The 17,668-nt window shown below is 30.1% G+C and overlaps 1 protein-coding gene across 3 annotated transcripts in view; it reads left to right on the top strand.

The window, feature by feature from the left end:
- uex (metal transporter uex) overlaps positions 1–17,668 on the top strand; it is a 103,369-nt gene that overhangs the window by 47,763 nt on the left and 37,938 nt on the right. The window lies entirely within an intron of this gene.

Below are 17,668 nucleotides of genomic sequence, written 5' to 3'. Positions count from 1 at the left end.
ACATAATATTACTTAAAAAGTTTTTAAAATAAAAATTAATATATATAAAAATTGTTTTCAACTCATTGCGGATCTACAGCATTCAAAGGCGCGTATTAGCATATGTGCAAACAATAGCTATTAGCCTTAATTTCCAATTTCAGTTAAAAGCGAAGTCAAAATGACATTTCCATTTGGCTGTAACCATCATGACGATGACACAGCTGCAGCTTTTATATTTAGACATAATAACATATTTTTATTATAACGATATTGGAAAGAATTATTTATTTGAAAAGACTGAAATTGGTTGTGTACAATAAATGCTCATATCAATTTCATATTATTAAATTATTGTTCCGTATATCCATTATCCATCTTCTTGCACTCGAAATACCTATATCATTATTTGAATCACCCACGTCGTTGGTTGTTCTATTGTAACACTTATGGTTTTATGAATTTTTGTCAAATAGCTTACACATTATATTATTTCGATATTTATTACAACACGTGATTGACTCTATTTGATTGTACAAAATAATTTCGATATTCGACGCGTTATAAACAATACTTCCGGCCACCCAATTGCATTGACCTCGAAAGCTAAAAATTATAGGTACTACCAAAGTTGATCGAATTTCATGACATTTCCTGGTATCTGTCTTTGGCGTTTTTGTTTGTTTCGGAAACTTTTGGAAACTATTTCACAACTTACTGTTATGCCAAGACGTCAAGTAAAATTTATTGAACCAGAAGAAATTAAGTACTTAACACGATGTTTCATTAAATTTCTCTCTTATTGATTATTAATTTAAACCGCGCAGCTATCTATATCAGATATTATAAAATATTGCTATAATGTGGTCCAAAATTAACTCATTTTTTATTTTATTTATATTGGAATTCTTCAATAAAGACAATTATAGTATCTTATTATTAGTGTACTCGTAAGTTATTGGTAAATAAATTTCAAAACCTCGTGTGTGAAATATTTAAATTTAATAATTTTCCAAAAATTAGCCGTTTTTAAACCGACTATAGTCAACAACTCGAGTGTTCGCATTAATATAATGGGGTATCAAATTGATATAATATGTACCTACATTTAAAATAACAGGTATATATATGAGTACCTATTTATATTTTATATTTGTCTTGATATTATTATACTTATTTGTGATGGTTAGGGTGTGCACACAATGATATTGCGTAAAAAATGTAGTTAATGTGGTGGAACACGATGTTCCAAAAAAATTAAAATAAAAACATCCACCACGGGCTATTAAACTTTTTTTGTACTACAAAAACAAATCGACTGAGGTTTACTATATTATAATTTGATACTTTTTGAATAACATTTAAAACCTTTATGCAGCAACGTTAAATCATATAAAACGAACTACGTCTTATTTTCGTGTTTTGATTCTTTGATGTGATCTATGGTAAAAAAATAAAAAAACACCATCAAAGTACAAAACGTATCGTATAATAAAATATATGTTTATAAGTTGGTCTTATTATATAACAAACAACAAAATACTCGAAAATTTTTTAATATCGTAAAAGGTTTTAAAGTCATTCACTGTTTCTTTGAAGTTTTAACTTACATTTTACACCATATTATTATTGTAACATATATCTTCAACCCACCTAAAACCCACAATTATTATTCTGGCATATTCGTGGTGAGCGACCCAGTACGAAATTTTTGGGATACTGCTTTTCGGTGGTTGCCTGATAGTTTTCTAGAACTTAAAGAATATCACGTAGCTAAAATTACACAATTGGGATGGCCTCATCATAGCCAATAATTTTCTTGCGTAAACGGATTGTTAGGGTGAAATATTTTGGGTGAATCGGCTCCTCGTCAGCTATGTGCTTGAACCCACTAAATGCAAAAATTAACAAGGAATAGGAACTACTTTTTTTCTAATGTTTTCCTCCAAAAGAAAAATGTTCATGTATAACTTATATAATTACATACAACTCAGTTAACCATCTATTTTAAGTAAGTAAGTAGATATAAAAACTTCTCCTTCTTAAACTTGGAACTATTGCTCCTTGTAATATAATAAAAATCCGTGGCCCTTATAGAATTTCCGTTTTTTGTGGCAGATGGTCATGAACGTGAGTATATCAATATATCAATATGACAATATCTAACGACTATAATAATATATACTATATATTATATAGGTTAATATTATCTCTACAGTCGCAGGCCGCAGGGTAATGGGCTCATGGCATGTGCAAACAAAACGTTAACTAATAATCGATTGGGTCCCGTCTATACTCGTGAACGAACACAGCTGATGGCTGACGCCTCGGGGGAAAACTAAGCGGAAGGAAGGAATACGATCATCTCGGGAGGGTAAGGTGGAAGATATTATGTTTATACGCGTCAACCACATTTGACGATCTTAACTCTTGTTATTATTATTATAATCTCAGTCGTATTTTGCGTAGAAATGTAAAAATGCATAAAAATATGTTACTTTTTAATACATTTAGTTGGCTCGCCACCATCATATTATCATTAATATTGTTCAGGGAAAATCCATTTAAATCGAATGTTTTGCAGTGAACAATATACGACTTCTCAGGCATATTCCAACGAACAACACGTGTTTCATTATATATTATGTTCATGAATCGCGAATTACAAATTGTTTCCACATTTCGCTTTATTTGTATTGTACACATAATAAAACGTATCGTGATGGATAGGTTGTAATACTACGTCATTTTCTAAAGTGCTTATACTTATTGCAGCTATTCATTCTCTTGTGTTATGTCTGGAGGTAATGGTATATAACGTTTTTCGGTTCTCTCTTGTTTTTTATTTTTTTTTTAACCGATTTGGTGATACTGCCGGCTCTACAACACGATAACACTGGGAGCATTATTTTGACTCAAAAAATCTGCTCCTTTCCTGCGGAGGCCTTCTGATGTACAACGTCTTATGAGATCGATTGCTGTACATCGTCACTCATGAATCAGCGCACATATTATATAATGTTTTACTATGTGATTCGTAATAGTAATTAATTCTTATAAATGCAGTGGCGTATTTACCAATGGGGGAGACATGAGGTATGGATCCCTCCCATTGACTCATGTCTCGTTCATATAGAATTTTGTGTTTTAAGAATAACACATTTTTTCATACAATTCGAAGGATTTTATAAACAATTTTCGAAGCTTCAGTTATCAACATTTTCAATTAATGTCATAACTGTTTTTTTTTTTTGTATAAATTTGGTACTGAACATGGTTAAAAAATACCATGTTCTTGGTTATTGAACAAACGCTCTGCTGTTATCAAAATTAACTAAATGATAGCCAAAAATAATAAGTAATAACAATGACAGACGGTTTCTCTTATTTATGTCTATTTATCGGACATAGTACATACCCATCAATGTGGATGAAATAATTGAAGAAATGGCGCTAAGTCCTTGGCAGTTAGATTTTGTTTTGTAATCATGTTATACCACAATAAAATATCATTTAAATGTAATTACGATAAATTGTTAACAGTCCGTAAGTTCTTGTGTGTGTATTTATAACATTTAAAATAGAAATTTTGAATTGATGCAATCATGACTAATTAACTAAGTATATCAACAATTTATTAGTTTACTATATTGAATAACAGCTTATAACATTTTGTTCGTTAATTGTGGTTTTGTTATTTTTACAAAGTTTATAGAATAAATATAATATATTATATAAAGTAATTAAAAACTTTAAAATGTTAAAATGTCTTATAAATATGGTATTATAGTTACTTAATATAGAGTAATTGGGGGAAGGGGCAAATCCCTCCTCCACGACTCTGTGTTCTAAAAATTATCTGAGCCTTCTCCATGACAAATTCCTAAACACACTGTACAAATATACATAAACATTAAGCAATTACACGTTATTAAATAAAATCATATGCCTCCATACGCAGGTTTAAAAATTATAGCTATTAGATAGGTATACATAATATTAATTAATAGGTATTAATACCTATACTGCACAATTTTTTTCCACCCAATTCCATTCTTTACATTGTATTATTTTAAAAATATTTTTGTTAATTTTTTTTTTTTTTTTTTTTTTTTTTTTTATTACTTTAAAGCCTCAACAACTAAGGTTATTAGCTTACATATTTTAAAATATTACTTATATATACAGGTGTAATTAAAGTAGGGGAATATCTAGGAAAACATATGAAATTATATGAGGTTATAAAGTTTGGTTATTTTTAAGAAAGTTAGATTTGTTAATTTTGTTAGACGTAAATGTGCAAGTTAAATCTGACAGCAGGTAGTGATAATGATCAATTCGTGATGGCCATTTGAGTCGTACTTCGATGACAATCGTTACCACAAGACCTAATAAAATAAATATTGACGTATTTAATTCATAGTATTATTATCGGCCGGACTTTTGATTCGGACCACTCTGTATAAACACAAAAACATCATCAGCTATTAATATACCTACAGATGGATCACGCCGGCGGTGAAAAATGTTATTTACATCAAGCTGCATGGCACGTACGTATAAGTGACGACTACGACAACAACGATGTATGTGACGGCTGTAATATTCATATGTTGCGCGTGCGAGTGTGTACATGTGTGTGTGTGTGTGTGTGTGTGTGTGGTAAATTTTTGATCGAAAAGAAAATCGAAACTTTCAAGATTCTGAAATTTACATAAGATAATAAATAATAATATTATATACTATTACAGAATCCAATATTACAGTGTATTATAGACCACATGGTGTTGTGGTCGCCATTACTGAAAACCGACAAGTTCGTTTAACACAATCTTTTTACACTTCTTTTAACTTTGTGTCATTGGCGTTACTAAGGCAACGAGAAGAAGTGAATTATCCAATGTTGTAAAAAATATATGAACTCCAAACGCTCGTAAAAATTTAATTCTCCTTTCCAGTTGACTTTTTTTTTCTTTTTTTACAAAGATAGATTTATTATAGGGATCTTGTATTAAATTTTCATATAAAAAGAAAATTTGTTATTATTTTCTAACTCAAAATAATTAGCAAATTTTCGGATTTTGTCAAAATTTGAAATTCAGACGCTCATAAAAATGTATTGTGGATTCAATTTTTTTTTTAATTTTCACTACCTAACAACAACTTATTGTATTATATTTTTTTTTTTTTTGACTATTGTGTCAACATGACCGAGTGAAATTTTTTTTACCAACATTAACTTTAAAATAACTATGTAATATAGTAATCGAAAATATGTCTATAAATAGCTTGACACGAGTAAAATTACTTTAAAAATGTTACAAGGTATAGAAAATGCTAATATATACATTCAGTGAAAATGTCATGAAACAAAAATCGATTTTGTTGATAACTGATTTTGAATACAAATTCCCGTTTTTTTTTTATTGTTTTTTAGTTTTTCCTGGCGTTTTTGAAAATGTCATCGATTTTTAAATTTTGACCTCCCGTATGCATCAACTAGATTCAGTTTCTGGACCTAACCTAACCTAACTGGATAAGATGTTACTGATGTTACTAAGTTAAACTATTATCGACGATTCATCGTGTAAACAGACACAGATAAAAAACATTATTGTAAAATCAATACATTTATATTTCTCATATCGCTCCACTCAGGAAATAAAATGTGCCTACCTAGTAGCTACGTACCTATACATCAGTGGTTCTTAACCTGTGTTCCGCGGAACCCTAGGGTTCCGCGAAAACTTAAAATCGCAAGAGAGAGACCGCTGGCGACTAGTACTCTAAAGATAATTTTCAAAGGGGTTCCGCATGAAAAAAATATTATTATTTGGTGTTCCGTGGTATCAAAAAGGTTGAGAAACACTGCTATACATAATGTAGTTTAATGTTTAAACAGTAATTGGCATCTAAATAGTAAATTTACAGAAACGTGTTTACTGTAAAGTGTATGGTATAAAAAATTGCATGAGCTTACTAATTTTTTAACGTATACATTTGATCATTAGAATTATTTTTTACACAAAATAAATGGGAATGGCATATATATTTTTATCTTCGTGTTTTCTAGGACTCTAGTCCATGTAATTATACTAAATCCTAGTTACGCCCATAATTTTGCTTGCGTGCACGTGTACAATAATGAGATTGCAGTCCCGAATCGTTGATTCGATATAGAAGCCTGTACAGGGATTTAGTTCTGTGTCACAATATCACTGTACTTATAAATATATAAGTATATAACTATATAAGCCACTTTTCTATGATAATACCATTTAATTGTCTGCTAATTAATGTCAATTAAAGGCGTAGTTATATGCTGATGGGGATAGATCTCGCCTTTAAAAAAAAAAAGTTTGTTGCATTGACTTTTTGACTTGTACTTGATATAAGAATATTTGATTATACAATTACCCATATTATCATGTTATAAATTATAAATCCGCCCCTCAAAACAAAATAATAACTACGTCACTGATATTATTAAACTCCATCAATGACACCTCTGTATACTTAGGCTTGCGCAGGGTATATCATATATATGTATATGCAATGTCTTTCTCTTCTGGAAATAGCAAAGATAAATAACAATAATTATTGTCTTCTAGCTCAAACAAAATAATAAGATCATCAAAAAAAAAACATGCCAATAAGGCTACACAAACACGGAAAAAATTCTAAAAAGGTCGATTGTTTTTTGTTTTTGTTAAACACTTTGTTAGACGTATTTGTGTAGGAATACTTTCCTGCCAGAATTTCGAACTCTTAAAATAACGTTCAGATTACAGATAGTGGCGTTCTGCAGCATACCATAAAACGTGTAACGTGATGCGCACGCCTGCAGCAGTATGCGTCTTTAATGCAGTTTGATTTATTGTAAATCTATACAGAAATCTGGAGAAATTACGGCGGTATGCGCTGCTATCTATCAACGGAGACGAGGCGGTAATTTAGGACGACAACAATAATATAATTTAATAGGCATAAAAGTTGAACAACTTGCCCTTTTTTCTGATCACTTTTCTGGTTTCTCTCGACTCCTTCCGCCTGCCGTTATGTGACACACCACACATAATATTATTATTATTATATAACGACTACGTGACGGGGCGCGTATACGAGTAGTTATAATACGTTTGGCGCGCGCCTTCCCTCTGTAAACTCCTATTTTTCCTATCAATACGTTCACGCTGGTGGGAGTCCCATCGTGGGACTACCCGAACACAACAAATGTCGTTAAATTTTTCAACCACTATGCACGACCACATAAATCGTGTTCCGTTTATAATGCGTATATATAAAATAATATCGAATATTATTGTCAAATAACACCAATATTATTATAATTTATGGTATATATATATACAGTGAAACGCATGACAGATGTACAATTAATAATAACAAACTAGATTGCTACTCGTGATAATAGGAGAACTCAAAATCCATATTTTTGTTGGAATTATGGGTACCTATATTATCAAAAGTTATTTAAAAATATTTACGAATGTTGACTATTTATATAATATTATCTAACTGTCACAAAAATGGTGGCCATTGATAATGATGATAATATGTGTATTTGCAAATTTATCGCTAACAAGTAAAATACCTACATAATTAAAAAAGTAAATTTGCTCACTTCCTTTGGGTCAGCTTGTGATAGATATGAGAGTTCTTATGTGTAAACAATTTTTAAAATATTACATGATATAGGTATATTGGTATATACTTAGGTACATACATATTAATAATCTATTAACAATGATTAGTAGCTATAACTCGCAAATAAAATTATCTTATACGTACATAGATTTATAGAATAGATTATATATAGTATATATAATAAAAACTAAATTAACTCGAGTGAAGCATTTTTAAACAAAAAATATTTTGGCAATGATTAAAATTAATGCCTATTAATGATGTGCATAACTCAGTTACATTTATTATTACTGCAACTTCGTAATTCAAATAGTTTTTTTTTTCACAATTTGTCTTAAGTACATTAATATTTTTTTATACCTGAAATAATAATTATTCTTACGTATTATGTAATAGTAAGACATTTTTATTTTTATGGGCTAATAAAAGTAAGTGTTTTTAAAAATAATCTATCAAAATCAGACACTTCGTTATAAATGAGATCTGTATAGTACATAGTGCACTATAAAAACATGGTAAATTTAGAATTTATTTATTCAGAATAGTTAAATGATAAGCATTTAATGTCCTTACAGATATTTCAATACCAAAATATTATTGAAATATGTTATCATTTAATATAATGTCATTGACATGACAATTTATTTGTTTCAATAGGAAACCGTAGTAAGTCAGCCATCGTCTAGTATATCTACGGCGTATACCTAAATATATATATATATATATATATATATATATATATCTGTTTGTATTTTATATATCATAGAACGATATAATATGTATTATATCGGTGCGTGTGAATCGCGATGATGATTATATTATAGTACTTCGAAAAAGTAAAAAAAAATGTGGAAACGGCGCCCCCGCGGTCGACTAGCTTCGTGTATGACGTCGTTGATCGTTGAAGACGACGAAAAAAAGGGCACCCACCGACGTCTGATGCACGCTTGTAGTTTATACAATATATATATATATATATATTATTGTTGTGTCGTAATGTCGGCCTTCTCGGGCGCGCTCGTGTGTTGATGGTGCCGAAGGGGGTGGAAAACGGACTCTGGTGCGGTGGCGGTGCATGCGACGCCGACGACGACGGCACCGAGCCGCGGCGAAACGCGCGCCGAAATAACCTTCGATATAGGTCAATACCGAGCGGCGCGTGCGCGCTGTCGCTTTTTACGCCGCCGGTGCGCCACCGCCTCAGTCCGCACAGTACATAATAATATAATACTTCTGCACCGATCGTCGTGCACACACGCGCGCGCGAGCGCTCACCCGTTTCGTACTTGCAGTGTCCGACACACGTACATGTGTGTGTGTGTGTGTGTGTGTGTGTGTGTGCGCGCCGATTTTCGCGGTCGTTGTCGTTAGGTATTGTAATATTAAATTATATCTAGCTGGTGTACCTATACATGCTAGGAGGTCTTATATATTTTATACCTACCCTTGCCGACTGCCGTGCCACCCTGCCACCCCACACACACCGTCATCACGACAACTATACCTCCTAGTCGCGCGTCGTATCCTCGTGCCCACCCACCTCTTACGTCCTACAGGCCCATTAGGTCAACCCCTGTCGTATGTATATCTATATAGATATACTCTTATAGATTCCGTACTCGTCTTGCAAGGTACCTATATATTTTTAACTCTATTATCCTATACCCTTTCCAGACTACTACGGACCTATATATATATATATATATTATAATAATATATGCTATGACTTATGAATGATATAAATAATTTATGTTTGTGAAGTTTGTTATTCCACATACACACACGATAAAATATGTATTACATTATTCGTCGCGACAAATATATTAGAATAGTATTGATATTTTCAATGTGTATTTAATACGCCTTTAAAATAATCAATACTTAGTTAATACAATAATGTTAAATTAATTTAAATATAATATATTGATCGTGTGTTTGGGCTCAACCTTTGTAGTGGGCGTTGTGGTCGATGATGGCCAGATCAAAATCATCAAAGTATTGACGGATTGATTTGAGTTCAATCAAATATCGTGAAACATCGATTAAGCATACAAAACAGCTCATTATTATATGGTTTTATTTTATTCGTGGAAACTAAAAAAGTTTGATTTTTAGCTATAGGTAATTAAATACTATGTTAGTAAAAGGTACTCTTTACTTTTTAAACACCAACAACAAATTTCCGAGGCTGCATGTCTTTGCTAATATGATATAATAATAATTATAGTAAATACGTTGCACCTGAATACAACTCCCTCATCATAGTGACATTTATTTCTGGAATCTGGGCCGAATTATTACTTGGACGGTGTGCCACCGTCAATTACTTATACTGTGTAGTCTCAAAATTGAAAATATTATTAATATTATTATACCTACCCAAAATCTCCCGGAGAACATCTTCCTATATAATATGTATAATAATTATAAATATATATAGTGTACACCAGTTTTTCTCAATCTGGGGGTCACCAACTTATTATTTAGGGTCGCGTATGATTTAAATATTTAAAACACAAAAAATGTGTGGAAATCAATCTATACTCTGTGCGAGTATACAAACAAATATATGTGGGGTGGGGTAATAAGGTTAAGAAACACTTCCTATACACGATACTCGTACAATTTAAACACACGCACATACATAATATTTATACATTTATAATATTATCCTCTCGTTCCATATTATATTATATGTGGCAGCAGTTGTACGATAATGATTATGGTCCTATTTATGTGATTTTTCTACGACACGATCCAAAGAGTTGACGGGCGACTACTACAGACATTATACTATTTATAGTATCAGCGTGCTATTATATGTTTAGAAGGAAATCTTTACTTTTTATATAGGTAGTGTATTCGCTCCAATTCGAAGGACAAACGACAGACGATTTCTCTGCTGCAGTACCTACTTAGATAGTTTTATTGTAATGTTAGCCACTTTATACTTGAACAATTAACGAAATTCTACAGCTCTGGTGAATTATAATATTATCTGCATCTGCATAATCTTTATTATATTTACTCCTAGAAATGTTTTGCATAATGTTAAACACATCACATCATAATCCAGAGGAGGAACGCCGAATTCTCGTCGTTTGAATTTCTTAATTATGTGTTTTTCTAACACACGTGCAATATCTACTAATATTATATAGTTCCTTCACAATTAAATTACCTAATTAAAATTTATCCCAACTTGTGTTTTTTTATACCTACCTTAATTATTATGTGAATAGGTTACCGATAAAACGAACGCTTTGTTGATATATTATCATCATTCGCGTTTGATCTTAAATCATATTTTAATGTTTGTGATAAATCATTTTATTCGTATACTACTGCACAATTATTATTATCAATTGATATTTAATGATGATATTATGATGGGTTAACTTATTTGAACACGTCTTATTGTTTGTGCAACATTTGACTTGTTATCAATGTATGAGAAGTCGTTATCGCTGTTTTACGATCCGTCGACTGATACTGATTATGGTAACGAGTAAGCACATACGGCGTGTGAGTGCGAGTGTATGTATACGCGCGAGTATATTATATTATTTTTCAGCAGTTTTTCGTTTATATACCTTTACGGTAAATCAAAACCTGCTGATTAGATTTAAAGTGGTTTTTTTTTTTTTATCAAATTTTCCGAGTTTTTCCGAATTTAAACGGTAATAGCTATAGCTGTTACGAATGTTCTATACTATGTAATAATATATTATGTACTTATACACATAACACGAAGCGAAATCGTATTCGATATAAATATTTAAACAATACATAGGTAGGTACGTTCGCTTTTTACTTCCCAAACGTACAATGTATAGTGCATTTTATTATAATTTTTATTCGATTTTCATAGGTAATAATTTAGTACAGTATAATATATTCACATACGGCGTGCCAATTCCCGAATTTTTTTACCCTGTCCTTTGTACGACCTGTACACGCAGCGTTCACTGTGTATAATTATATACATACATATATATATATATATATATACTTACAGGTTGATTTTTCAACCATGCTCGTCCTATTTAATATTTTTATGGTTCAATTATGCATATATTAAAATTTGGATTTTTAGAATTTTTAAATATACTTGAAGACCATTTTTCGAATCATTGACGTTTTTTGTACCACTTTAGAATGATCTTGTAAAGTACAAATTTTAGTTTTTCAAAAAGAAACCTCCCTTTTTTTATAAATAAGCAGATTTTCGAAAATTTTGTTGAAATTCGAGCAAGTAGTTTTTGAGTTGTGTAACTTTGTGTTTTAATTATAATTAGACGATTTGAAAAAGTTAGCGATTACTATTGATGTATTAATATAAATAATTTGTAAAAATGATCCATGTATAATAATAAATACCACATCTAACATTACATATAGTTTTAATTTTTATAAAACCATTTTTAAGGATTATTATTCTTAGTACGAGAACATTATATTAACTCAAAAACTATTCATTAGAATTTTGATTCAGATTAATTAAAATTTTCAAAAAAATTATCCGCCAAATAATTTTAAGTACAAATAAGCTTTGTTAGGTATCGCCACGGGATACTCTTTAATTATAGTACACAAAATATTAAAAATTTGAAAATATTGTCTTTAAGTCTAATTAAAAATTCTAAAAATCAGAATTTGAATAAATGTACTATATTGAAGGGAAATATGGGGGTGAGCGTGTTTAAAAAATCACCCTGTATACAGAGTGACCGCGTTATATAACATATTATTATATCTGTGTGTGTGTTTTTATATAGTTCCGCGTACTGTATATGAATATGTGTTAGTGTATATATAGTATTGCGGTGTGTATCGATTTAAAAGGCTGCGGACTATGACTAAGGGGGTGGGCGAGTGTATTCTTGTGCGTATCGCATTATTTTTTGTAAAATAGAAATAACAATAACTGCAACTGTGCTCCGGTTCAAAACGGCAGACGCTGTTGCAACTCCCGCTATTGTTTAACGGCCGATTATATCATAATAACATCATACTGCAAATATAGTTGACGTCTGCAGAGGAAATGCCTTTTATTATATACCTACTGCGAGTAGGTATGATTTCGGGCTTGTTTATTATTTACTGAAATTCCTTCCGATTGATCCGCGTCGACTTAAAGTTTAAAATTACATATATATATATATATATATAATAGGTACATCGTATAATATACCATCTTCACGTTGCTCGCGTTCTGTATAAAGAATATTATTTGGGTACGTACCTAAATTCCTAAACATCCGAATTGGCGGTGTTCATCCAGCCGTGTGCGTTATAGTCGGCTTGACGATCGATCTTTTTTTGATCATTATTCTGTATATATAGGTTCATATTGCTTATATTCATTTGTTTTACACAGCATTGGCTTCTCCGGCGGCGGCAATAAAGCTTATTAATATTAACAGCACGTTTTACGGGGATTCGATGAAACGAAATTTGTTGTTCTTTTAAGTGACGCGGCCGACAATTCATTATAATATTTCGCTGCAGATGATATAATCGACTACACAGCGTGATGGAAATTAAAATAGATCCATAATAATAATATGTTCGTACGTTTTCAGTTATATATATAATTATTTTGTCTTCAAAATAATCGAAGGCTATATGATTTCACTGTGTAAAAAATGTTGTTAAATGTCAACTAACATCGTTATGTAAACATGCTTAGTAAGTTAATTAATTTTTCATGTAAAAGTAGGTGAATTTATCACAAGTATTGAAGTATATAATATTCATACTCATTTCTATGTGAATTTCAACCGAAAGTGTTATATTAAGTTAATGTAACAGGGGTTATCAAAATAAATTCATTTTTTGCTAAAATGTAAGTAATTTTGTCACGATTTCATATGTAAATGATGTTTGTATACATTTTTGTGTAAATTTTAACTAGAAGTGCCATTGAATATGTACAGTTTATCAATGTCAATTGTTTTATACGTAAAAAATAGTAAATTTATCATAACTAATTATAAGTAAATAATGTTTGTATACATTATGTGTAAATTTTAATTCAATACATTATTATTTATTTCTACATTAAATGTGCGAGTAAATTATAAGTGTTATTTTGAATACAAATATAGATTTACCAACTATTAATCGGTTAGTTTCTACTATATTCAGTGGCGGTCCTCGACCAATTCCAGGGGGTCATAAATAAATGTATTTCATGCAATAATTTTATATTTTATATTTATAACCAGGGGGTGGGTGATCCACCCAACGCCCCCCCCCCCCCTGTAGGACCGCCACTGACTATATTAATGTTTATAAATTATTACCTTTTTTGAAAATTTACTCGTAAATTTTTTTACAGTGTATGTTTTAATAGGTAATGATATTATCCGACTTCGAATTAGAAATACCTATTATTTTACGAAACTCTAAATTGTTTCACAGTACATTGTTCGTATCGAGTTTATTACGACTAACAATTTAACGACTGTAGTTATAGGTTTATGTACAGTGGTATATCCCGGGTGAGGGGGGGGCATGTCTAGGCATTTGCTGTATTTGCTATTTTCTTTTTTTGTGAACGCATACTAAAATATATGTTATACCAATGAATATCCTATACTTATATCAGTAATCACTATTTTAACACTAATTTTATTCAATTTTTTTTTTTTGATTAAAACATCCGTTTTGTTATTGAATTACAAGATACTTAATGATCGACTAAAAATATAAATAAATTATTTGCATTATAGAAACATTAAATAGTTGGTTGATTTGCTTTTTTCTTCTTGGTAGCAGGTACCTATATAGTGAAGATATATGGAAAATGTGTACACAGTATGTGCCCCCTCCCCCTAAAAAAAATCCTGATACGCAACTGTTTATCTATATACTATTGTACGCATCACTATATAAACTATATTTTGTTTTCACTGTGATTGCCTTTCAATGTATTGATTTATTACGATTTGAGTACCTATACCTAGTACTATACCCAGTGGCGGCGCGAATAGCTATTTTATGAGGCGGCCGCCTCATACAAAAGTGAGGGTGGGTATCCCAATGACTCCAGGACCTATAGGGCTAGTTTATAATTTACACTCACATAGTCATATAATCACATACCACAAACATACTAGGGTAAATATTAGGTAATCTTCGTTACATTATCGAGATATGGATTTATTAGGTACTTTTGCCTCATGAAATAAAATAATTCACGCCGCCCACGCCTACCTATATTTATTATTATTATGTGTTCGCGCACGTACTTACGGCCAACAATTTCGAACGCGTTATTAAAATTCAGTAATATAGTATGACGTATAATAGTATATTATATATTATTTTATTACTTATCGGACACATCTGATGAATGGGTTGATAACGTTTGTTTGATTTTATATAACAGTCATGTAATATTATAATATTATAATATATATATATAATACACGGTCAATCGGTCACTATACAGCACGCCTCGTCGTTATCATAATATTATTTAATTCCTTGTAGTGTATTTATCAATTCTTTTCGGGTCAGTCGATAATCTGCGTTTTGAGGATGACCATATTAATTTTATAATGTTCTAAACATATTGTAATAAGTAGGTATACCTAGTCAAAGTAAAATCATTTACAGTAAGAATTTTTTGGTTATAAGAGAAGCGTACGGCTGTTTGTAGTTATAATCTATAGTTGTCCGGATTAACACCCGAATCTATATGCGTTTTTTTTCTTTTTCATTAATTTGAATAATCCGATCTTTAGTATAGTTTTGTGTGCTTGTCGTCGAACAAATTGCATTTTACAGAATAATAAAAGTTTATATATATGTATATAAGTTAATATTCGTGATTTTTTAGTTAGCGCAACTTTCACTTTATTTTTTTGATATTTGAACATGATTTAAAAAAAATCGTTATTGTGTTTTTTTTTAAATTAAGTGCGCGATTCATAATACGATTATTCATGTATAACTGTATAACACGTAAGATATAATAATAGATATATATACCACTATGGGTGTACCCGATGTCTGCTTATTGTGAATTATAAATATATTTGATTTTATATCAATAACGATTATTGGGCCTCACTGAGATCGTATATATTTAATTACCTACTTCAAATATATAATATGTATAACATAAAATCTTAGGGAATAATATATGGTCCATCCTAATAATTAAGTTTTTTTTTTTTAATGTAGATATATAATATTATCAAGTCTGATCTCTGCAATGCACACTACACTTATGGTAGCTTACTGTATTTTAATCATTTGAACATTATTATGGATGGATTTATTGTTTATTTATGCATAAAGTGATTATCAAGACGAAGTCAGATTTTCCAACAAATTAATAATTTATGAACTGTTATAAAGTACTACCTATATCTGCAAGACTATATACCATCGTTAATTCGTCGATAATTTAAACAAAATACACTCATCCGTGAATCAATAATTTAGAACGAAAATGCTTTGCATCTGGATGTGACATTTTAGAACTTAGATCAAAAACGTGCCAATTATTTTACTAAAAAGAAATTTTGTTTGTTTTATAAAAAATACATTCTATTTTACTACTGTACTAGAACATATTATTCTACTATACAGCTTTTGTGTATAAATGTTTAGCCAGTAACATAATACATTTATAGCAGTTACGCGTATAGATTACGTCATCACGTTATTGTGTCCATAGCAATAGACGTATTTAATCAATAATAAAAGTTTTACGTATTTTTTCCAGTAATAAATAATAATATTATAATTGTATTTGTTTATTTATTAATTATGTCAATTAGTACGATAAAAAAACTTTGAATAGTTTAAAATTATTGTAATCTGTGTCCCATACAAATAAATACTTATAATAGAATAAATATAATGAGATAAATTATTGCATTGTTATGCAATAATTAACAATAAGGTATTGTCATTAAAAATTTTAAACTTTTGGTATTTCTGCTGACATTTCTTTTTCCCTAATCGATGACATGAAATGTACTCTGTATTTTATTTAGTATTTTTTATACAGATCGTTTTAATTTGTGATAACTTACAGGTTTCCCTGCAGTTAAAATATTGTTTTTCGATTGTAAATATTTTTAACAATGATTTATTATTACGTTGTTGTAGGGGCCATTTTTGACCTATGTAGTTATTACCAAATGTTACATGACCCTTGTTCGTTCATAATGATAACAATAATAATCCCCATATGGCCATATCCATCCCTTGTGCATATATCAAACTTGAAATAATTGCTCCCAATTGTATACGAATTAGTATATTGACGTAGAGTTTTTGTTTATAAAAAAAAAATGTGTAAGAACCTGTGTATTTTAAATTTAAACATTTACTCTTGGTGAAAATGTCATATTTTTATTCATTAATTGATTCCAATAATTAAATAAATGATCTGTATAGTGTCACATTCACTTCTTTACCGACTAATATGCGTCTATCATGGATACTATACATATCTCAAAAAGTGACTATACCTAACTATTATTCTAATGTACAACAATTAAGAAATAACTAAATTTAATAAATGAACACATTATGATTTCCAGTAGGTAAAAATATTAATACTTATACCTATAATTAAAAGTTATTGGCTTGCTACATACTTATACGATATACTTAAATATTTTTATTGTTACCACAGAGAAATAAAATAAATACTAAATAGGTATTATTTAGTATGTGGTATAATAACATAAGTTATTAACCATATACCTAATGAAACATAATTGACCATAACCTAACTATATATGTTACGTGCGAGAAATTTCCTACCTAGGTATTACAATGCAAATATCAATAACTAATATCATCTTGTAATTATTATTTATATTATCGTTTAATTTTCAATCACTTACATAATAAATGTTTGCATATTTAGTGTATTTTTATATTTTTAATATTCATTATTATAAAAATAATTATGTGTTCAGACGAAGTTTGAACCTTACATTATATAAGTAGGTAGGTCGGTCATATAGGTATGTTAATTTTACTCTTGTTC

This window comes from Diuraphis noxia, unplaced genomic scaffold, assembly GCF_037042655.1.
Source record: "Diuraphis noxia isolate RWA-SAM2 unplaced genomic scaffold, SU_Dnox_SAM2 contig0001, whole genome shotgun sequence".
In the NCBI taxonomy this organism is placed as follows: domain Eukaryota; kingdom Metazoa; phylum Arthropoda; class Insecta; order Hemiptera; family Aphididae; genus Diuraphis; species Diuraphis noxia.
This window is presented reverse-complemented; position numbering and strand designations above follow the sequence as displayed.